At 48.5% G+C, this 22,604-nt stretch overlaps 1 pseudogene; it reads left to right on the top strand.

Moving 5' to 3' along the window:
- Positions 1-15,472: 15,472 nt before the first annotated feature.
- LOC136549031 (probable mixed-linked glucan synthase 9) lies at positions 15,473-22,385 on the top strand (annotated as a pseudogene).
- The last annotated feature ends 219 nt before the right edge of the window (positions 22,386-22,604 follow it).

Here is a 22,604-nt window from a genome sequence, read left to right as displayed (position 1 = left end):
CCGGAGGCATAGGCCGTCTCGCGGCTTGGCCGGCCTTTTGGCCCTGAGACGGACTTTCGGTCCTTAGGCTTTTTACAATCGATTTGTCAGAGAGCGTGAGAGAGTTTGGCGTAGAATTTTTTTCAAAAACAACTAAAAATGGTGCCTAGGACTTAGGGGGGTCCCCCCTTCTAGCCCCCGAGGGAGGCTCGGTTCTATAGAGATAGAGCTGAGTCTTGTTCGAGCCCCATGGTGGGCACCTCTACAGAGGCAGAGCCGAGTCTCCCTTGTAACGTTATCGTAACGCTGATCCCCCATTGATAGGTTCGGGGGGTTTCTTGAAATATTAGAATAACTAAAGAATGCTTCTTTATTGTATTTCGAGAAACAATGTATACAATGCTTGGAAATTTAAGGGTAGAAGCGACGTAGCTATTCTATGTTCCAAGCGTTGGTGAGGATTTCGCCCTTCTCATTGGCTAGCTTGTAGGTCCCGGGCTTTAGCACTTGGGCGACGATGTACGGCCCTTCCCATGGTGGGGTCAGCTTGTGGTGGCCCTTATTGCTCTACCTCAGTCTCAGCACTAGGTCGCCCACCTTCAGGTCTCGGCTTCGAATGCGCCGAGCTTGATAGCGTCGTAGGGCTTGCTGGTACTTGGCCGAGTGTAGCAGCGCAACGTCTTGGGCTTCCTCCAGTTGGTCGAGGGCGTCCTCATGGGCAGTGCGGTTGCTTTGCTCATTGTATGCCTATAGCCTTGGGGAACCATACTCCAAGTCAGTGGGGAGGACGGCCTTGGCTCCATAGACTAGGAAGAACGGTGTGAACCCTATGGCTCGGCTCGGGGTGTTCCTCAGGCTCCAGATGACCGATAGGAGTTCGGCAAGCCATTTCTTGCCAAATTTCTTCAACTGGTTCTGTATTCTAGGCTCGAGGCCTTGTAGGATCATGCCATTGGCATGTTCTACTTGGCCGTTTGTCCTTGGGTGTCCTATGGCCGACCAGGCCACATGGATGTGGTGGTCGTCGTAGAACGTCAGGAACTTGTGACCGGTGAATTGTGTCCCATTGTCAGTGATGATGGTGTTTGGAACCCCGAACCTGTGGATGATATCAGTGAAGAACAGTACCGCTTGCTCGGATTTGATTCGATTGATTGGATGAGCCTCGATCCACTTGGAGAACTTATCGATCACTACTAGCAAATGGGTATAGCCCCCGGGGGCCTTCTACAGAGGCCCAACCATGTCGAGCCCCTACACGACGAATGGCCATGTAATGGGGATGCTTTGGAGGGCTTAGGCCGAGAGGTGCGTCTGCCGCGCGTAGTACTATCATCCCTCGTAGGAGCGTACTAGCTTGGTGGCGTCAGCAACTGCCGTTGGCCAGTAGAACCCTTGACGGAAGGCATTTCTGACGAGCGTCCGAGGCGCTACATGGTGCCCGCAGGCTCCCGCGTGCAAGTCCCAAAGTAGGGCTTGGCCTGCCTCGGTGGTGACGCATCGTTGGAGGACGCCAGATGGGCTTCACCTGTACAACTCGTCGTTGCTGAGGACGTAAGTTTTGGCTTGTCGCGCAAGTCATTGGGCTTTGGTCCTGTCTATAGGAAGCTCTCCTCGAACAAGGTAATCAAGGAATGGGACTCACCAGTCCATGCCTTGGTTGGCCTTGGGAGGCTCCGTGTTGATTTCCATGACCTCGGGCTCGGTCGAAGGGGTCTCGGTGATAGAGGGGGCCTCGGGCCCTACAGTGGGCTAGAACGGTGGGCCCTCTTCCGCTGCCGAGGCGTAGTCGATGGAAGGCTTGTGGATGTCTCTAGCGAAGATGTTCGGGGGGACCGGGGCCCATGCCAATGCCATCTTTGCCAGCTCATCCACGGCCTCATTGAATTTTTGCGCAATGTGATTGAGTTCGAGATCGTCGAACTTGTCTTCTAGGCGACGCACCAACTTGCAGTACGCCTCCATTTTGGGGTCATGGCAGTTTGACTCCTTCATCACTTGATCGACAATGAGCTATGAATTGCCTCGTATGTCGAGACACCGTACTTCAAGTTCGATGGCGATCTACAAGCCATTGACGAGGGCTTCGTACTCGGCTGCGTTGTTGGACGCGGCAAAGTAGAGCCAAATCATGTAGCGCATGTGTACTCCAAGGGGTGAGATGAAGAGCAGACCCGCGCCTGCCCCGGTCTTCATCAGAGACTCGTCAAAGTACATGGTCCAGCATTCCGCTTGGACTTGAGCTGGTGGCAGTTGGGTGTCGGTCCACTCAGCCACAAAATCGGCCAAGACCTGGGATTTAATTGCTTTTCAAGGTGCAAAAGACAGGGCTTCCCCCATGAGTTCCACAGCCCACTTGGCTATTCTACCCGAGGCCTCTCGGTTCTGGATTATCTCTCCCAGGGGGAAAGACGACACCACGTTCACCGGGTGGGACTCGAAGTAGTGACGCAGCTTGCGTCGAGCCAAGACTATGGCGTAGATCAACTTCTGAATGTGGGGGTAGCGTGTCTTAGTCTTGGAGAGCACCTCGCTGATGAAGTAAATAGGTCGTTGGACGAGTAAGGCATGCCCTTGGTCGGTGGCACCTGGACAGGAGGATTGGAGAGTAGTGCCTTGGGCTTGGTGAGGGCTTCTTCAGCCTCGGGAGTGCAGGAAAAGCATTCAGATTTTCTCAAGAGGCGGTACAGAGGCAAGCCTTTTTCACCAAGGCGTGAGATGAAGTGGCTTAGGGCTACAAGGCATCCCATAACCCTCTGCACTCCCTTGAGGTCTTGGATTGGTCCCATGTTGGTCACGGTCGAGACCTTCTCTGGGTTGGCCTCGATACCGCGCTCCGAGACTATGAATCCCAAGAGCATGCCTCGGGGGACCCCGAAGACACACTTCTCGGGGTTGGGCTTGATGCCCTTCTCTCTGAGGCATTTGAAGGCTATCTCTAGGTCATCGACGAGATCACTGGCCTTTTTGGACTTGACCACGATGTCGTCCACGTAGGCCTCGATAGTTCGCCCGATGTGCTCACCAAAGACCTGGGTCATGCACCGCTGGTATGTGGCCCCTGTGTTTCTGAGGCCGAATGGCATAGTCACATAGCAGTACATGCCGAATGGGGTGATAAAAGAAGTCACGAGCTGGTCGGATTCTTTCATCTTGATTTGATGGTAACCGGAATACGCATCAAGGAAAGATAGGGTTTCGCATCCCGTAGTGGAGTCAATGATTTGGTCAATTCGAGTTAATGGGAAAGGGACTTTTGGACATGCTTTATTCAAACCAGTGTAGTCTACACACATCCTCCACTTCCCATTTTTCTTCTTACCTAATACAGGATTAGCTAACCACTCCAGATGGGACACTTCCTTGATGAATCCGACCGCCAAAAGCTTCTGCACCTCCTCACCGATGGCCCTATGCTTTTCCTTGTCGAATCGGCATAGGCACTGCTTCACCGGTCTAGAGCCGGCCTAGATGTCCAAGGCATGCTCGGTGACCTCCCTCGGTATGCCCGGCATGTCCGAGGGACTCCACGCGAATACATCGGCATTCGCGTGGAGAAAGTCGACGAGCACGGCTTCCTATTTGATGTTGAGGGTGGCACTGATCCTCAGCGCCCGGTCGTCGGAGCCGATGGGGTCGACAGGGATGAGCTTGACGGCCTCCGCGGGCTCGAAAGTCCCGGCACGACGCTTGGAGTCAGGTGCCTCGCTACCAAGTTGGTCGAGGTTGACGATGAGGGTCTTGGCCTCCACGAGAGCCTCAGCGTACTCGATGCATTCGACGTCGCAATCGTATGCATGCTCGTACGTGGACTCAACAGCGATGACGCCGTTGGGGCTAGGCATCTTGAGCTTGAGGTAGGCATAGTTGGAGATCGCCATGAACTTGGCGTAGCACGAGCGCCCTAGGATGGCGTGATAGGTCCCCTTGAACCCAACCACCTCGAAGGTGAGGAACTCCTTGCGGTAGTTGGAGGGAGTGCTGAAGCAGACGGGCAAGTTGATGCGCCCGAGGGGTCACGTGCGTTTCCTCGGCATGATACCGTGGAAGGGCGCGGCATCGCCTCGGAGCTATGACTGGTCGATCCCTAGGAGTTCTAGGGTGTTGGCGTAGAGGATGTTGAGACTACTGCCTCCCTCCATCAACACCTTGGTGAGCCGGGTGTTGCCGATGATCGGGTCGACGACGAGTGGGTACTTTCCGGGGTTTGGGACGTAATCGAGGTGGTCATCCCGATCGAAGGTGATCGCCTCCTGAGACCAGTTGAGGTACCGGGGAGTGGCCACCTTAACCGAGAAGACCTCCCGGCGCTCCCTCTTTCGCTGACGTGCCATGAGGCACGCTGAAGGCCCGCCAAAGATCATGAAGGCATTGAACACCTTGGGGAACCCGTCGTCCTTGTTGTTGTCCCTATCGCCGGTGTCCCTCTTCTTGGCCTCATCGTTGGGGAGCCCGAGCTTGGCGTAGTAACGCCGAAGCATGGTGCACTCTTCAAGGGTGTGCTTCACCGGGCCCTGGTGGTAAGGGCAGGGCTTCTTAAGCATGTCGTCGAAGAGCCCGAGGCCTCTGGCAGGGCCTCGGGGATTCTTGCGTTCTGCAGCTGTGACTAGACCAGCCTCAAGGACCTCCTACTTTCCCTGACGACCCTTTTTCTTTTTTTTGGGGAGGTGGGAGGCCGAGGCCCCAGGGGCCTCGTCCCTCCGCTTTCCCTTGGTGTCGTTGTCGGGGAAGATGGCCCCGACAGCCTCTTCGCCCGAGGCGAAAATGGTGGCGATATCGAGGAGTGCGGTCGCCATGGTCGGTATGTTCCAGCCTAACTCCCAGACCAGGTCTCGGCAGGAGGTGCCGGAGAGGAATGCCTGGACAATTTCTGAGTCGTCGACACGGGGCAACTCAGTGCATTGCTTGGAGAAGCATCGGATGAAGTCTCGGAGAGACTCGTCCGGCATCTGGAGACAACTCTTGAGGTCCCAGGAGTTCCCGGGGTGCACGTATGAAATTCCCGACGAAGACTTTTACCAAGTCGCACCAGTCGTGGATCTGCAAGGGAGGAAGGTGTTCGAGCCAGGCTCGCGCCGAGTCTGACAGGAACAAGGGGAGGTTGCGGATGATGAGCAGGTCATCGTCCGTGCCGCCTAGCTGACAAGCCAGGCGATAATCGGCGAGCCACAGTTTGGGGTTGGTCTCGCCGCTGTACTTTGCGAGGTTGGCCGGCTACCAAAACCAGGCCGGGAAGTGAGCGCCGCGGATGGCCTTGCTAAAGACTTGAGGGCCAGGTGGCCCAGGAGAAGGACTACGATCATCCCCACTGTCGTAGCGACCGCCTCGGTGTGGGTGGTAGCCTCAGGCAGGCCCCTCATTGTCGTGGCGCCGTCGCCTGCTGACCACATCGTGGTCGCCTTGTGCCTCGCATCGGTCGCCAAGGCGATCGTGCACCGAGGGGGCCTTGTTGGCCATCGGTGCCCGAGCAGGCTTGGGACGAACCGAGGCCTCTCTATCCTACCAAGGCGATGCCGCGGGCAGTTCTGAGGCGCCCCGCGCCGTCGAGAGGCAGAGCTTTCGGCCTGTTGTCCAAGGTGGGCTGGGCGATCCAGCTGAGCCTCGGATAAGGTGGGGGTTTGCCGGTGGTTGTCTCTTGGCTTCGATTTTTACAAGGTCTATGCGATTTTTTCGGTTCTTACTTAGGGGACCCCTTTTTATGATACCCGACAGTCATCTATTCACAGGACGTGGAAAATGAATTTTCCATTCTTGATCTTCGCATAACGCTATTGTCCTTCTCATTTTCTTTAAAACCCAAACCTTTTTATTATTTCATCAACTTCAAATATTACTGACTAGAGACTTACACTTAATCCGTAATGGATTTTTACAGGCAAAAAATATGTTTCTGCATCAATTCTACATCATCGTTGGGCAAAAAATAGAATTAATGCATAAAACTCATAAATTAACTTGAAATCCATATAACTACTCTTCAAAATTAAATTCTCTCGTTGGTTCGAATTTAATTAGAAGATAATCAACTTTATTGCAGCGGAAGCATGTTAATAAAATACATTCTATTAGTTTAGGAGCATTTCTTGGTCCTTATCTACTCTCTGAAAAATTAACCATGTTGGTGTGAAATTTATTAGAGATTTAAACCTCAAACTTGAGCTCATTATAATATTGTCATCATCAACGTTGGTCAGAAAATAACAATACAATCATCTGACTTAAACAAATTGGACTACTCCTCTAATTTAAATTTTCCCATTGGTTCTAATTTAATTAGAGGATAAACATAATCATAATTTAATAAATATAACTGCTCCTCAAATTAAATTCTCCCATTGGTTCGAATTTAATTAGAAGATAATCAACATTAAACTTTGCAGCGAAAACTTAAAAAAAGTTGTTTATCTACTTTTTAGAAGCATCTCATTGTACTCATCTACTCTCTGAACAATTTATCACATTGGTTCAAAATTGAATAGAGATAAAAAACTAATCAAAATTCGCTTATGAAAATAAATAAAACAAAAGTCTGGGAAAAACCGGCCCGCGGCCCATCTCTCCAGCGCGCGCACGTGAGACATGGCCCAACCCAGCGGATCGTGGCCCAGCAGCGCCTGCGCACGCACGGGCGGTGCCTCCCCTGCGCCCAGACGCAACCTGAGCCTGGTCTGGGATTTTGCTTCCCCGCCTGGGCCTAAAGTAGCCCGTGCGATCTGAGCCATCCATCTCGATCCGACGGACGCCCGTCGTTCTCGCGCGAAATAAAACCGGCGACCGGCGCACCTAACCCTAACCCTAATCATTTCTTTCTTTTCTGTCTCTCTCTCTACGCCGAGACTCTAGGCGCGTGGCCTACGACGGCGGCGGCCGGCGGCCACCGCGTTTCTCACCAGCTAGTCACCACCGCGAGGCCTCTCGCCGACGTGGCTCCCTTCCTTCTCCCTTTCTCAGCGTAGCTAAGTGGCAGCAGTGACCGAAGGAAGCCCGTGGTGGAGGAATGGTGGCACACGCCGCGCGAGCCCAACGGGTGAGTGCGCCGCCGTCGAGCGGCCCTAGCGGCGACGTCCTAGCTCGGTCGTTCTTCATGGTGCGGTGGCCCTTTCCCGAAGTGCTCTGGTGAATGGAGGCCGGCGATGTAAGCCGCCTCCCTAGCCCTTTCCCTTTCCCCTTGATTCTCTCTGTTTGGATCTTCTTTTCTCTTCTTCCCAGAGCAAGTCCGATCTAGGGTTAGGGTTCGGGTTACTTCACTATTCTTCTTCCTCGACGGGTTAGGGTTCGATTGAACCCTCTGCATCTCTGTTTCTTCCCCTGATTAGGGTTAGGGTTTCAATCTGAATTGGATCGAACCCTCTGCTTCTCTATCTGTTCGGTTTCTTTTCAATTTTCTACCCCACACTTGATTTGCACACTAGCAACCATGGCTCTAATACCATTGACAGAACTGATAGAATTTCTTGGCATAGATCAGTGGGTAATACTTAGCTTAGATAGGAGACTTGGTGATGTACCTCGCCGTAGGGCAGTTTAGGCCATGGCGCCACGGTGACATCGTCGTCGGTGTCGTAGCAGTGCGGTCACGGTGCAGTGACGACGGTCGAAGGCGATGGCGCTTCCCATCACTCACAGCGCTCCTTTAGATTAGACTAGGGTTAGAAACTTTAGGGTGGGACTGGCGGCTACCGGTGAACCTCGTGTCCTATGCCCCAGCTCCCACCATCCTTTTATGGCGCTGCGCTACGGGAGCCCATCAGCCAGTAGAAAGGTTGAGCGCCCCCTATCTGGACGCGCGTCAAGGACCCAATTAACCGTTAGGGCAATTGGTGGAGATCAACACTAGAATCCACTCCCTCGGTGCAATGGCTAGAGAAGATCATTCTTTGTTCTCCGTTGATAAAATTTCGGCTGCCATCCACTAAAGTCCATGGTAGCCGTTATGTTTAGTTCAGCAGAACAATCAACTGGAGTTCAGTTTTCACTATATACAAGAAATGGCTGCTGTCGATGGCCTTCTTTTTTATTTACCACCTGTGAGTTGCGGTATATACTGTACCACACAACTACTTTGCCACCGGCGGGGACATGGCTTGTGGGCGCGCGCATCTTGCAAGTTGCGAGTAGGCCACAGGTCCGGTCAGCCGCCGTGCGTGTGAATATATACGCTTGCAGCGGAACAGAGCAGATGCCTACGGTGTCGTCGGCTCGTCGCCGGCGACAAATGGGAGGGACGGGAGTTATTTACAGACGCCGCGCAATACGTGTGCCACGCCGACGACGCCGATCGAGCGCACGGACCTAATTTTTTATAATTTGGTTTTTTTTTTAAGAAAATTTACGTTTTACCTCCTGGAAGAGGTAAGCTCATCTTTAGACCCTGGGGTCGGCGCCAGAACTCATGGCGCCAAGGTAACACGTCTCAGTGCCATAGATCTTGGCTTCGAGGTGTCTGGCCGTGCACAGCAGGGCATCATAGGTGGCGTTGACGTGGCCGGTACCTCGGCGCCAGAATACATGGCTCTGAACTCAGCACCACAGATCTTAGCGCCGACCTCGGAGCCATCAGATGATGTGCTGCGACGGAGGTGATGAGACGTGCAAGTGGTAGCAGGCCCACACACCATACACCGCTCTCCACTCCTGCCCTCTGACACGGACGGCAGGTGCCTGCCTGTCTGCCACCATGCGCGCGCTCGGTGCCTGCTGCTTTTGCCCCTGCAGGTGGAGAGCTGTAGCGTCAAATCATCTAGCCCCTACTCGTCACAATTTATCTCGCGCTTTAGATTTTCGTACCGCAAAATTAACAAAATACGTGCAATATTTGTATCTCCAAATAAATTTATTAAAAAAATAGATTCAAAGATTTTTCCAATGATACCAATTATGTACCATAAATATTAATATTTTTTAATATATATTTTGTCAAAGTTATTTCTCGGTAAGCGAAAACGATATATATTTTGAGACGGATGGAGTACCTGTTCATGGATATTCATTCCGCATCTAGCCCCTACTCATGTACGTATATGTATATTCATTTCTTTAGTAAGAGCAGGTTACATTTCATTGAACCATATTTTACTACTTCAGCTTAGGTGTAAGTTCTGTATTTAACTAGTGTAAATTTTTGATATTTTTGAATTTGTTCCAATTTGCTTGTTATAGAACTAATATGTTTTTTTCTATATTTTTTTAATTTTTATGTTTTATTTGATATTTTTGAATTTCTTACAATTTGCCATTCATAGAACTAATATGTTAAATTTGTATGTTTTATTTGTTTTCTATCTGGATTTCTTTCAATTTGCATTCCATAGAATTAAATCTGATATGTGATAATTTGTAGTTGTATGTTCTCTTTAATTTGGTTTGTTAGATGCTGAGTGTGTGGCTATGGAAATCTAGTGTGACTTGGTCTTAACACTCGAATTTTGCATGGTTCTTGGAACAGAGTGTTTTAGAGGACTGTGTCACTAGGGTGTCAGGAGAGTAAAATACTGGAGTTGAGAGTAGATAGACCCTTCGAATAAAACTACAGCGTGGTCTTTTTTAAAGCTCAACCAAACGTCAAATCAAATCATTTCAGATAATTAAATTAAAGTACGGTTGTTTGTTTTCTGGAGCTGGTGTGTGTCACGAAATAAGTTGCTTGAGATTGACGCGGTGCATCAATCATCTTATCTTATCTAAAGAGAAGAACAAAGACCCAATTAATGATTGCCCGGGCCTAGATATGGCCTGCGCATATGGCATGTTTGGTAGACGGCCATGCCTATTCATTCATCCGACTAGATGTTGCTGAGGTTCCCAGAACCCAGCCGAGATAGATTATGAGAGTAGCAATGGAAACAGCCTAGCCCAGCTTATGTATAGGTTTAATTTTGTGGGCAGCCTGTGATAACCCACGTAATTAAGCATAGTAATCCATTAACCCGTGCTCTCTCGTGGGCTAGAATATTAAAGGACACATATCAATAAAAATTACATTTTTTCTCTTATAATAAATCTACTGAATTATTGATCTATATGTATTTTCTTTTCCATATCCATATTTTCATTCCTTTGCATAGTGCCTCCTTGCTCATCTCCAGCGCTTCCATATATTTTATGGTACATAATTGATATCGTTGGAAAAATTTTTGAATCTAGTTTTTTAATAAATTTATATAGAGATATAAATATTACACGTATTTTGTTAAATTTGTGGCACGAAAACCTAAAGCGCGAGATAATTTGGGACGAGTAGGGGCTAGATGATTTGATGCTACAACTCTCCACCTGCAGGGGCAAAAGCAGCATCCACTGAGCGCGAGCATGGTGGCAGACTGGCAGGCACCTGCCGTCCATGTCAGAGGGGAGGAGAGGAGAGCGGTGTGTGGTGTGTGGGCCTGCTACCGCTTGCACGTCTCATCACCTCCGTCGCAGCACATCATCTAACGGCTCCGAAGTCGACGCCAAGATCTGTGGCGCCGAGCTTAGAGCCATGTATTCTGACGTCGAGGTACCGGCCACGTCAACGCCACCTAGGATGCCCTGCTGTGCACGGTCAGGTACCTCGGCGTCAAGATCTGTGGCGCTGAGACCTGTTACCTCGGCGCCATGAGTCCTTGCACTGACCCCCAGGGTCCAAAGATAAATTTATGTCTTCCAGGAGATCAAATGTAAATTTTATTAAAAAAGCCAAATTATAAAAAATTGGGGCGCACGGACTCGGGCGCGTCTGAACGAACCCAACAGGAGACCGTACATCGTCGTCACTGTGCCTGCGCGCGTACAAAAGTGGCATCGTGGACTCGTGGTCGCGGGGCAGTACGAGGAGATTTTTTTAATTTTAACATTTTTTTAAACTATTTTTAAATCTAACACTGTTTAATTTTTTTCAAATCTAATATTTTTGGCCGGATCTATTTTTCTCGCGCGGTGAAACGCCTGTACCGCACCATGCATAGTGGCGCGACGAGAGAGATGATATGACGATGACCGAAGCGCTCACCGGTAACATGGCAGCATCTGTCACGTCACTGATCTTCGTGCGGCCGGCAAGCCGCTGTTTATTTTCAAAAAGAAGTGGCAGGACAGACAGTGCCAGCGGCCTGTCAGCCACAGTGACAATCTGGGAAGTGGCGTGTCAAGAGCAGGCGTTGAGATGAGATAGACGGAGGCAGGCAAACAGACATCCAAAATGCGAAGTGTGATATAAAAAAGAGGAGACAGGTAGAGCTCCCCGATCGAGGAACACTGAGGCTGTGTTTAGTTTGCGAAATTTGGAAATTTGGTTACTGTAACATTTTTGTTTTTATTTGACAATTAGTGTTTAATTATAGATTAATTAGGCTCAAAACGTTCGTCTCGTGATTTCCAACCAAACTGTGTAATTAGTTTTTTTTCGTCTATATATCGTAAGATTCGATGTGATAGCTACTGTAGCACTTTTGAGAAATTTTTTAAGAACTAAACACAGCCTGACATGCTTTGGTCGTCAGTACGGAGTATGTGTGTGCCAGAGAGAGAGGAATTGAACAAAAGCACCATGCCACTTTCTACATTCTTTGATGGCAATTTTTAGTTTTGTCTAAGGTTGACATGTATCCATAGCAAGCAAGCATGCATGGTAGTATCTCATTTATTTTGTGCTTTTCTTTTCGATCATGAGCCTCATAGCCGCCCAAGCATTCTTGCGGGCATTTTCTTTGTCAATTGTCAGGTGAGGGCAATCATCCTTGTTCGTTTGAGTTTGTTTAACTGATAAGTCATGGCTGAAAGTACTGTTATTTAGTTTGGTGTAAGAAAAAAATATTATTCGTTGGCTGATAAGGCATGGCTTATAAGCCAAATACGACCAAGCGAACAGGCTGATGTGTGCTACTGCCTCCAGTACTAGTGGGTGTTTGGTTTCTCCTTCTAAATTTTAGTCGTTGTCCCATCGGATGTTTGACACATGCATGGAGTATTAAATATAGACTAATTACGAAACTAATTGTACAGTTTGCGACTAATTTACAAGATGAATCTTTTAAGCCTAAGTAGTCCATGATTTTACAACGTGTTGTTACAGTAAACATGTGCTAATGACGGAGTAATTAGGCTTAAAAATTCATCTCGTGGAGTACTGACGGATTATGTAATTTATTTTTTTATTAGTATCCAAACACCCCATACGACACCCTCATTTGATACCTTCTAAGTTTTAGTCACTGGATCCAAACACCCTCATAGACTAACATAGTGGTATGTATGTCATATCACTTTGTGTATGGCAGTACTCCTCCCTAAATGTTAGTCTTCACGATTTACGTGTCGATAACTTTGACTCGATTTATAGAAAATACGTGTAACATTTCTATCTCTAAATAAATTTATTAAAAAACTAGATTTAAATATCTATCCAATGATACTAATTATGTACCATAAATATTAATATTTTTAATATATATTTAGTCAAAGTTGTTTCTCGAGAAGCGAAAACAACAGCTATTTAGGGACGGAGGGAGTATACACTTGCAATGAGCAGTATGTAGTAGTAGTAGCAGGAAAAAACAAACAAAAAAAGAACCAAATCCGTCACAAGAACACTTGGTACTAGTCTTTATTTGGCATCTCCAATCCTGTAAAGATTGAAATGGCTTAGGTGAGATGTAGATTCAGGCTTTGTTAGTGTTTGTCTGTCCTTGCAGATGATGCATACATAGCTAGTAGTACTTGAGTACACGCACAACATACATACCTCCTACTTCAAGTAATCTCCATAATAATAATACATAAACTAACTGTACACTATAAGATGCCATTAGCCATTGTTTTCAGTCAATACCCAGAACATGGAAGGAAGGCTCAAAGTGATAGCTTCTCCCATGCAAGCAAGCAACTAGCAAGTGTAACAACAAAATGAACGAATGGGCCAGGATGGATCTTGAGAGAGGGAGAGGTCAATCAGTCTGTTCGCTTGTTAGTTTCAGTCAGGACCTATTAGTTAATCAACAGCGTTTTTCTCTCATAACAAATCAGTACCAGCCAACCTAAATTAGTCCAGAACAGACTGAATGTGCCAAGCTAAAAGCTCACATTGTCTCTCACTCTGCTTGCCTTGCCATGGCAATGGCATGATCACAGGGGCTCATGTCACTATTCATAGCAATTGCATGGTAAAAATCACACAAAAACAAATGGATTGGAGTGGCGCATGGCATGGAGCATGGTGCATCATCAGTCATGGGCCCTGGTTTTGTAGTGCAAGCAAAGCGTGTCAGTGTTCAGCTCTACACGTGGCACAGGCGTTTCGCCGCACGCTGAAAATTAGCCACGATCAAAAACGTTAAATTTAAAAAAATAAATAAATAATATTAGATTTAAAAATAGTTTTAAAATTTAAAAAAAATCTACCAGGACGATGGTTCGTGTCTCGGCCTGTGTGAATAACGTGTGCGTGCCACCTGCCACGGTCAGGCCTCACGTCACACGTCGTTGTCTGATGGAACAACCGTACCAGCTTTGGTACTCCACCACACATTGGCACACAGCGTTGCACGTTCACTGTCTAGTGCATGCACGCTGATCAGCCAAGCAACCCTGTCTGTCCCTGCTGGTAGATGTCGTGGAGAACGCGGGTGCTGTGCATCGTTCGTTCCTCATCTGCAAACCGGTGATTCTCCTTCCAAAAACACCATTCGGGGACCAAAGTGTGTATAGCCAGAAATGCTAAAGTTTTAGTTTAAAAAAATGCTAAAGTTTTCAGAGATGAAGACGTTATTGCCCTGTTCGTTTGGACTTATTTGGCTGATAAATCATGGCTGAAAGTACCGTTGGCTAATTTGATGTGAGAAAAAAATATTGTTCGTTGGTTGAAAAAGTACGATTTATAAGTGAAACAAGCCCAAACGAACAGAGCTAGCCCCAAAGGACACTGTCTGATGCTACGTCAAAAAATTATAATACACTGGGAGTATATATCCGGCACCCCACTACAAGTTGATCATCGATTATTTAATTATATTACACTCTTTCTTTATTTCTTAGGGTTTGTTAGGATCCACTAACTGCTATTAGCTGGATTTTGTCTAGCCAATGAGATATAGTTATTAGCTAGATATACAGCTAACAATTAGCTACTTTATTAGTTGTGCCCGTTTAAATCTAATATAGATAATTGTTATAGAAGCTAACTATAGCTACCTTTATAAAAAAATGTAATTCTAGGTGCATTCTTGGTTAAAGTGACTAAAGTTTAACTAAATATAAAGGTAAAATATTGATGTTGTTTATGATATCAAATAAATATATTATAAAAATATTTTTCACGACTACAGAGTACTCTATGATAAAGATTAATTTTTTTTAATAAATTTGGTCAAACTTGGCATATTTGAACATAGATATTATTCAAAAATTGCATTCTTTTTGGGACGTAGGGAGTAGCTTCATGGATCCAAACATGTCCTTACCTTCATCACCTTATGCAAACTTGCAAAAAGTAACCGAATTTTTGAACTCCTAGTTAACAAAAAGATGTTTAATTATTCTCGACTTATTTGGTAGTTGAATGTTTTTTTTTATTTATGGTTAGTCAAAATCAAGATACATGTGCCAAGTTAAAGTATATTGAGTTTGACTAACTATAAATAAAAATATCAATATTTATAATATCAAATAATTATCATTACGTCTATCGTGAGATAAATTTTTATACTATATTTATTTGGTGCCAACAATATTAAAATTTGGTCAAATTTAATTTAAACATGTTAATCAAGAATACAGAGTTAGTAGTACTTTCACATGTTGCAGGCAATACAGATTCCATGTAATGTAATGTATGTAACGCCCTACGTCGCAGGAGCAGCCAACAGAAACGAGATCGCTGCCAAGGTTGGGATCATTTGGCAGCAGAGCTGGCAGTCTAGCACTAGCGCTACCCGGTCTCGGAACAACCGAAGGACCACCCCCGCACCAAGGGAATCCGAATCGGAATCCTCTGAGCGAGCTACTAGATCCCTAGGGACGACTTGCCGTGTAACACGCGCCCAGGACCAGGATTCGTCGGAATCAACTGCAAACTCGGCGCCAAACCCACGGCAAGTCACGTGTTTCCCTCTGCGGCTCCGCGTACAAGAGCGAGGCTAATAATATAGCCGGCTTACTGGTTGTAAGGTTTTTTGCAGTCTTCTCTCAGCCCACTCATACAGTAGTTAGCTTTTTATAGTTAATACATGACCCACTTATCCCTTTCACAGACTTTCTTGGTTCTTGTGCCCAAACCGGCTGTAAGATTACAGTCCGCTTCTCCTTTCTCTCCTCCCCTCTCTCCTCCACCTCAGCATTTAGTCGGCTTACAGCCTGCTATTATACTAGCTCTAAAATGAGTGAGTGCCTCGTACTACTTGCTCGAAGCGCTAGCTCCTCCACGCAGCTCCAGCTACTGCGAGGTAGAGCTCAGGGTTGGGACTTAGGTAGCTTAGCTAGCGCGCTGGTAGCAGCAGCAGTACTCCACCAGGTCATGGAAGGCATGCTCTCGCCGGCAGCTGGAAATGGCGGTCTCGCCGACCCGCTGCTGGCCAACGGCGCCGGCACGGGGCGGGCCGGCGCCAGCAGCAAGGACAAGAAGAAGTACTGGGTGCCCGTCGACGACGACGAGGAGGTGGTGGCGGATGAGGAACACGGCGGCAAGGGCTGCCGCCGGCCGCTGCTGTACCGGACGTTCAAGGTTAAAGGCATCCTCCTGCTAACTTATAGGTACGTTATGGGCCTAATATTATGGGTAGTTTATTTGGTAATAAAGCTGTCAGGAGCTTCGTCAGATTCATTCACACTTGCAATATCGATGTTCTGGTTAATTTCAAAGGCAACGTGCATTTTACCATGTCGCTAGAGCTGTTGTGGAATGTGGATTGGTCCCTGCATGTGGTTAAGATGCCTACCTCCTGTCGTAACTAGACGACGTTCGACGTGTAGCTTTTGCCTGCACCTAGTATACATGCCAGCCTCCGGTCGGAATAAACGACATCTATTTCTGACCTCACTAAATGCATGAACTGAAGTACTAGTGATTCGATCAGAACTAACTATTGGTGGTGCCAACTTACATCCATAGCATGCACAAAGCTGCATGGGTGGTATTGTGGACTAATCCGTAGCCAGATGTATCAAAAACATTGGACGGCAGTGCCCGCAGTGATCCAAAGGCCTTACAAAACAGCACGACTAATATTATAGCATCTGTATCTGTATTATCTAATAATAAAGCATTAGCGCATGTGGGACATCGACAAAGTGCGTACGTGTGGAGCAAATCATGGTAAGCTAAAACTTAGACTTTGCCAAAATCATGGTAAGCCAAGGCCTTGTTTAGATTGTAAATTTTTGCAATCTGGACACTGTAGCACATTTCGTTTGTATTTGACAAACTTTATCCGATCATGGACTAACTAGGCTCAAAAGATTCGTCTCGTGATTTACAACCAAACTGTGCAATTAGTTATTTTTTTACCTACATTTAATGCTCCATGCATGCGTCCAAAAATTGATGTAATGGAGAGAGAGTGAAAAAACTTGGAATTTGGAGGTGATCTAAACAAGGCCCAAAGTGCATACGCGTGGGACATCTGCATCTGTATAATAATAAAACTGCATTGATGTTATTGTTTGGTTGACTTTCAATTCTTAACCAACCAAAAGCATAGTAAGCTAAAATTTAGACTTGCCAAAATCAAGATCTACCAAAGTTAAAGCAAAAAACATAAGTGTGTAATTGGTTGAGCGGAAGGGCTCGCGCCCGGACATCCGGACAAAAAGGCACGTCCATACGCAGCTCCCGAGCCTCCTCCGTCACGCGCGCGAACACAACTCCCACGCCTCCTCCGTCACGTGCGCTTGCAGGAAAAAGGCACTCCGCCAACGGCTCGCTAGCCCAGCATGCACGGGGACCACCCAAGCCGGCTTCGTTTCACGCGCCCACATGCACGCAGTAACACTAGCAGGTGGCGTAGCCACGTGTCTGCATGCACGCAGCGGCAGCACCACCAGCAGCAGGCGGCACGGTGACCCACGGCGGTGCCCTAGCAGCAGCAGGCGGCTGTGACTGACCACTGTCCGCTAGCCGCCAACGCCATTGCAACATGTGCTCCCTCGAGATTTACTTTTTGCAACATTCAAATAAAACACTTGCAACATACGTCTGAAACAGATGAAACATGCATGTATATCCATAGCAACATATGCAACATCCAGATCAACTTTTGCAATATTCAAATAAAACACTTGCAATATAAGTCTGAAACATCTAAAACACTTGAGACATATGTGTATAACCATAGCAACATACGCAACATCTAGATAAAACACTTGAAACATACGTCTAAAACACATGAAATACTTGAAACATAGGCTGACAACATGCGTATATTGTCATTAAAACATCACATATCTACATTTTGCAACATCTATACAAAACACTTGAAACATAAGTTTAAAACTCCTGAAACACTTCAACACGACGTTCCCTACGCCACAACCTACCTAGTGAGAAACCGCGGTAGCCAGCAAGCTCGAGTCAAGGGGATGTTGCTCGCGCGCGCTCGAGCGCGTCGGCGTGGCCCGTCGCTCCTCCGGCGATTCTCCTGCGCCCGCTCGCGGCCCAGGCTAGCACCCATTAGCTAGCCCGTCGTTTCTCAGGCTGTTGTTACTCTAGTGCAGCTGCTCGCTTGGTTGTAGTCATCCAGCATCATCCGCTCACTAGGGATGGGGGCGCGGCAGGGTGGAATCAGCCCGGCTAGCGTGAGATGCAAGTGCAGCGGCAGCCTCGGGAGTCGTTACTGCCTGCTGGTGGTGGACGAGGCATGTCGGTCACCGGAGCCGAACGGAGAAGAGAGGCTAGCAACAGTAGGCGGAGATCAGCCCAGTCGACGCCAATTTAAGTTATGTGGCGGTGGCGGAGTCGTTGCTTGGGACTTGGGAATGCCTTTTTTTGACTCGGGCATGTGCATTGTGAGGCGGAGTGGGGATTTTTTAGAGAGATGGAGGGCCGGTCAGCTGCGTAGGCCTTGGGAGCCGCGCTTAGACGGACGGGCATCTGTGTCCGAGCATTACCGTTGGTTGAGTGCCATAAGAGTATCTCCAACAGCCTTTCTAAATCCCACTCTCTAAATCATTATTTGAAGAGACATTTGTATAAAAATCGCTTCTATATCTTTGCACTCTCCAACAATTTTTCTATATCACATGCGTACTCTAGAGAGCCATTCTCGTCTTCTATTTTTGGCTAGCGAAAAATCTAGAAAAGAAGATGGCTATATTTGGATGACCATTTAGAAAAGTTGTTGGAGTGTAGTTTTTCACCAAAATATCTATTCCTATCATTTAGGAAGGATATGGAGAGTCTCTCGGAGGTGTTCTACCAACGGTAGAAAAATGTCATAACGGTAGAAAGCATTTTTCTCTCTCTTATGCAATTTAAGAAGTTCCTAGAAACTGGCCAAAACTAATGTGTTAATTCTTTGGGAATGAACCAATTGATCATTAATATTTTTGGCTTGCCATAATTTTTGTTGGACAAAAATTGGAAGCCAACCAAGTAGGCTCTAAATGAGTATCTGCCTCCAATAAAAATACATATTATATTATTGTTGGGCAGTTGTGTTTAACGATTCCATTTAAGATATAAATTATCTAAAATGCTTAATCTTTGAACCTGGCTTAAATAAATACTTTATCTCGCACACTTTCAGGTCGTATATTTATCCCGAAGGACTCCTGGTCAACGTTGATTTTTTAGGGAACGTTGGTTCACTAGTACCGTGAGTTTAAGCATTTTGTGGACCACGCCGACAAAAAGGCCCCATTTCTTTCGGACCTGAAAAATCAGTCTCGGACTCGCGGGGTAACTTTGTTGGGCCTGCGAAATCTGGCCCAATTTGAGTTGAGGCGTCCACCATTCTGTAGTGTATGTAAAATAAAAATGATTTTTATTGTTCTGGACCAAGCTTAGCCGGATCGATTTCCACAGGACTTCCAAGTTCAAAATCTGCGCCACAACCGGCTTTAAAAACTAGCGTTGAGAGTCATACCTGTTTTGCTAAAGCCTAAAAGTAGGGATGAAAATTAGTTGGCGGAGCGGATAATGCCTTTCTCATTCATAATCTATTTTTCTTTGTCGGATTCGGATAGGAGCAGATAATACTCGAATGCCAATGAAAAAATGGATTTTTTTTCGGATGTCAGAACTAGTACAGAAAACGGATCAGATATGAATTTTATACTTCTAGAAATAATTTGTAAAGAGTCAGTAACAAGTAGTAGACAAAATCATATATTGCATTTCCATGTTGTGGCTATCACACCAACACAATTATAACACTTAACAAGTTATCTTCGCTCACAGATGATAAGTATTCGCCAATAGTAATAACAGCAAGTAAGATCTTAATTCAAAATTTATAATGGCAAACAACGACATCACAAACCAAGAGTTCTCAACCAACAAACTTTTGTTACATCCAGAATTCCCCTAGGTTTTAGTCTAGTTAGAGAAATTATTAAATATCCTATTCTAAACATAGGATAATCCATATAGAATTTGTGGATGATCCATGTCCTCCGGATTTTGGTGATTCCATATCTTACTTCGCATCCGCACACAATCAGTTCGGGTGATCCATATATCCTCATGGATATTAATTTTTTTCTCTGTATCCTTAAAATTCAGATTTAGATCGGAGCGGAGCGGAGAACCATCCGCACCACTTTCACCCCTACCAAAGAGTATAGGAGATTTTCATCTAAAAAAAAGTATAGGAGGTTTTGCCACTATATCTCGGTACTTTAATCAACGAGAGTTGTTCAGTTTTATCTGACCCTTAGAAATTGACCAAAAACAACAAAAATTTAAATACACTTTCATCTTCTAATATTCTTTATTTTTTCCCATTCCCGTTAAACAGGTTGCTGGCCTTGGCCAGATTGGTTGTCGTCGTCCAGTTTTTCATCTGGCGTTTGAGGCACCGGGACTCGGACAGCATGGTCCTCTGGTGGGTCACGGTGGTCGGCGACTTCTGGTTCGCCGTCAGCTGGCTGCTGAACCAGGCCTCCAAGCTCAACCCCATCCGGCGCGTCCCCAACCTCGCGCTCCTCAACCAACACTTTGATCCTCCCACTCCCAGCGGCGGTGGCAGCTCCAGCCAGCTCCCGGGCGTCGACGTGTTCATCAACACCGTGGACCCCGTGGACGAGCCCGTGCTGTGCACCATGAACTCCGTCCTGTCCATCCTCGCCACGGACTACCCAGTGGACAGGCACGCGACGTACTTCTCCGACGACGGCGGGTCGCTCGTCCACTACGAGGCGCTGCTCGAGACCGCGAGGTTCGCCGCGCTCTGGACGCCGTTCTGCCGGAAGCACCGCGTCGAGCCGAGGGCACCCGAGAGCTACTTCGCGGCGAAGGCGGACGCGCCCTACGCTGGGGACGCGCCGGGCGAGTTCGTCGGCGACCGTCGGCGCATTCGCCAGGAGTACGAGGAGTTCAAGGCTCGGGTGCATGCGCTGTTCACCGTCATTCCCCAGAGGCCGGCGGAGGCGAACCACCGTGACGACGCGAAACGAGGTGGTGCCCAAGCGACGTACATGGCCGATGGGACGCATTGGCCTGGCACTTGGATTGAGCCGGCTGAAAACCACAAGAAAGGACAGCACGCCGCCATTGTTCAGGTAGCACATGGTAGTTTGCAGATGAGAATGAGGATCAAACTGCCATATTGGATTTGAGTACTTGGGAAATATTAGTAGTAACGAATTGTATGTGCTGCTCTGACACAGGTTATTTTGAACCATCCCGGCGACGAGCCTCAGCATGGCACGCCGGCGAGCTCATTTAGCCACCTCGACTTTAGCGCCGTCGACGTGCGCCTCCCGATGCTAGTGTACATCGCGCGGGAAAAGCGCCCGGGGTACGACCACCAGAAGAAGGCCGGCGCCATGAACGTGCAGCTGCGCGTCTCGGCGCTGCTCTCCAACGCGCCCTTCATCATCAACTTCGACTGCGACCACTACATCAACAACTCGGGTGCGTTCCGCGCCGCCTTGTGCTTCAAGCTCGACCGCCGCCACGGCGACGACACCGCCTTCGTGCAGTTCCCGCAGCGCTTCGACGACGTCGACCCCACGGACCGGTACTGCAACCACAACCGCGTCTTCTTCGAAGGGGCCTTCCTACGTCGGCACCGGCTGCATGTTCCGGCGCGTCGCGCTCTACGGCGCGGACCCACCCCGGTGGCAGCCCGACGGCGCCTCCAAGCTCGTGGACAGCGCCCGCAGGCAGTTCGGCAACTCCATGCCGTTCATCAACTCTGTGACACTGGCCGCGCACCAGGAACGGACCCTCACGCCGCCGGCGTCGCTCGACGAGGAGCGGCTCGTGGCGGAGCTGGCCGACGTAGCGACCTGCGCGTACGAGGACGGGACGGAGTGGGGCAACGGCGTCGGGTGGGTGTACAACATCGCGACGGAGGACGTGGTGACCGGCTTCCGGCTGCACCGGAAGGGGTGGCGGTCCATGTACTGCGCCATGGAGCCTGACGCGTTCCGCGGCACGGCGCCGATCAACCTCACGGAGCGCCTCCACCAGATCCTGCGCTGGTCGGGGGGCTCCCTGGACATGTTCTTCTCCCGCAACAGCCCGCTCCTAGCCGGCCGGCGGCTCTACCCGATGCAGCGCGTCGCCTACGCCAACATGACCGCCTACCCGATCTCGGCGGCCTTCATCTTCGTCTACGACCTCCTCCCGTTGATGTGGTTCTCCGGCCACGGCGAGTTCTACATACAAAAACCGTTCCAGACCTACGCGCTCTACCTGTTCGTCGGCATCGCCATGATGGAGGTGAGCGGCATGGTGGAGATCAAGTGGGCGGGGCTCACGCTGCTGGACTGGTGCCGCAACGAGCAGTTCTACATGATCGGCGCGACGGGCGTGTACCCGGCGGCGGTGCTGCACAGCCTGCTCAGGCTCGTCGGCCTCAAGGTCTTGCCGTTCAAGCTGACGTCAAAGCCGGTGTCCGCGAGCGGCGGCGCCGCCGCGAGGGAGAGGTTCGCGGAGTTGTACCAAGTGCAGTGGGCGGCCGCTGCTGATGCCGACCGTGGTGGTGATCGCCGTGAACGTTGCTGCCATCGGCGTGGCGGTTGGCAGGGCGGTCGCCTTCGGGTGGTCGTTGGCGCAGTTCGCCGGCGCGGCGAGCGGGCTGCTGTTCAACGTGTGGGTCCTGCTGCTGCTGTACCCGTTCGCGCTCGGGATAATGGGGCGTTGGAGCAAGAGGCCCTACCTGCTCTTCGTCCTGCTCGTGGCCGTGCTCATTATCATCGCGTCCGCCTACGTCGCGGTCCTGGCGGTAGTTGCTCCAGGTTCTGTGGCGGCGCTCTGGCTGGGAGGATGGTGAGACATCGGCGCCATATAACTGTATTTGTAAAGATACCGTATAACTGTATTTGTAGCTTTCGATAGCTGAGACATTCCTGTCTACTCGTGGAATCGGCCCATTACACACAAATAAAGGATGTGAATTTTTTTTGGTGGTTACGGCGCGTTTTTATTAAGAGAAACGCAAATTCAATTATGTGTTTGGTCACACAACTGCGCTACCCGACGACACGCGCAC

This window comes from Miscanthus floridulus, chromosome 4 (genome assembly GCF_019320115.1).
Source record: "Miscanthus floridulus cultivar M001 chromosome 4, ASM1932011v1, whole genome shotgun sequence".
Lineage (NCBI taxonomy): Eukaryota > Viridiplantae > Streptophyta > Magnoliopsida > Poales > Poaceae > Miscanthus > Miscanthus floridulus.
This window is presented reverse-complemented; position numbering and strand designations above follow the sequence as displayed.